Raw genomic sequence first — 2424 nt, 5'->3', positions numbered from 1 at the left:
CTCCCCCTCTCATCCTTCATCTTACCCTACTCCTCCCCTCCCCTGTCCTGTACCCGATGCTCCCCCTCTCTCTTCTTTAACGGTATGGACCTCAAACATCCGGGGCCTTCGCTCAAACCTGACTGATCTCTCCATACAGGTTGCTTCTGACAATCCAGACTTGATCTGCTTAACAGAGACTTTCCTCCTTCAAGATGTCTCTGATTCCTCAATATCTCTTCCTGGTTACTCCCTCTTCCGGTATGATAGACCTGAGCCTCGTCCTGGTGGTGGGGTGGCTATCTTTATCAAAAACTCTCTTCCTCACTCTCCTTGCACTGCCCTCTCTCCTCCTCACCCCCAGGAGTACCTCTGGCTACGGCTTCCTCTCCGCTCCCACCTTTTGTTCATACTAGGGCATTGCCCGTACGTGGGTGCCCGTTCCGTGGCCAAAAAAAAAAAAAAACGCTACCCGTACGCTCTACCCCGCCCGTACGCCCGTAAACAAAAAAAGCAACGCTCTTCGCTTCCGCCCTTCGCTCTGACTGAATTGGGAGAAATAATGCGCATAAGAAATCGAATTACGTACCGTAATGGCGGTCAGCTCGTAACGCGCTCAGCTCCGCTCGTCTCACATCGGCCACGCCTACGCAACAGAGCGTTCTGTGATTGGCTGCCGGAAGATAAGTCGTCACTGTCCGGAAGTTCGCAAATCGCAGTTAGGATGAATCGTTTTAATTTAATCGCAGTTTGAATTCGTTTTAAAACATAGTTTAACGGCAACATAGTTGAAAAGCCTTGCCTTGCTGCAAACAGCTGCTGCAAACAACAACAACATGGAAGGCTGCACTGTCCGGAAGTTGGCATATCGCAGTTACGATTATTTTAGTGTTAATGGCCAATTATTCAATTAGCGCCAACGTATTTTGGCTGTTTGCAATTTAATCGCAAGGAAAAGTAGAAAGAGAAGAGGGAAAAAAAGAAAAGCCTTGCATTAACGCATTAACGCTTGCATTGCATTAACGGTTCGGCACACGTGATAGCTCGCTGCTCTCTGATTGGTTGAAGCGTTTTTTGGACATAGCTCGGTAGGTACTTGTCCGATTAATTACAAACCTTGAAAAGGCACATCCTCGGGTCCCCAGCAATATACCTGGCAAGTTTCAAGTATATCGGACCCGTGGTTGTCGAGAAACAGCGGTCACAGACAAACACACAGACACACAGACAGACACACAGAGATTACTGGCATTATAGATAGATGTGTTCTGTACCGTCCTCCAAACAGTGATGACTCAATTTACATTTCACTCTCTGACAACATGGACCAACTTCTATCCACTCATCCCAACTCTCTCTTCCTCATATGTGGTGACTTCAACTGTCATCATGCCACCTGGTTGGGTGTGGGTTCCTCTCTCACCAGTCATGGCACCTCAGCAAAGGACTTCTGTGACTCACTGGGATTGACACAATCTGTCAATTTCCCGACCCGGATCTCAGCCAATGGAGTTTCTTCTCTTCTAGACTTGGTTATGACAAACTTCCCTGCTAATGTCTGCTGCTCTTCTTCTGCTCCAATCGGTTCTTCTGATCATGTGCTTGTCAAAGTGGACATCTCTCTGGCCATTCTCAGAGAGCCTCCTCAGCGTCGGCGAGTCTGGCATTTCACTCAGGCCGACTGGGACGGGCTTCAAGCAGCCATCAATCGTCTGGATTGGTCTCCCATCTCCACTGCCTCTGACATCAATTCTTCCTGGGAATTCTTCCAAAGCAAACTGATCTCTCTCATGCACAGATTTATCCCATCTCGTCTTCAGTTGTCTTACCCTTCCTCCCGTCCATGGTACACCGAATCTTGTGGTGAGGCAGTTGCCCTGAAACAACTTGCCTTTGTCTCTTGGAAGGCTAATCCAACTGAAGGCAATCTCAGTTCCTTCCACCAAGCTCGGAACAAGTGTGTGTCTACCCTCAGGAGTGCCAGGAAGCACTATCTCTCCTCACTCAAGAATGAACTCTCAAACCTGTCTCCTTCCTCCAAATCCTGGTGGCGTCTGGTCAAATCCGTTTCTGGTGTTTGTTCCCCCTCCATCCCCTCCCTTACCTCAAACGGCCACACAGTTGACATCGCACGTGACAAAGCCGAATGCCTCAACTCTGTGTTTGCCTCAAAATCTTTAGTCCCAAACCTATCTCTCTCTGTTCCCACCTTTCCCAGTCGAACCCAACTGCTCCTGGACTCTGTGTCCTTCTCTCCTGACAAGGTGGAGGAGTTTTTGTCTAACCTCGACTCTGATTCTGCAACTGGACCAGACGGCATCAGCCCACGGGTCCTAAAATCCTGCTCTGCCGCTCTATCTCACCCTCTCTTTGTTCTTTTCACCCTATCTTTTGCTCAAGGTCATCTGCCAGCATCCTGGAAATCAGCAAACATTACCGCTTTAC

This window comes from Myxine glutinosa, chromosome 13 (genome assembly GCF_964187855.1).
Source record: "Myxine glutinosa chromosome 13, kmMyxGlut1.1, whole genome shotgun sequence".
Taxonomy (NCBI): Eukaryota; Metazoa; Chordata; class Myxini; order Myxiniformes; family Myxinidae; genus Myxine; species Myxine glutinosa.
The sequence above is the reverse complement of the archived record's forward strand: the minus strand, read 5'-3'. Positions refer to the sequence as shown.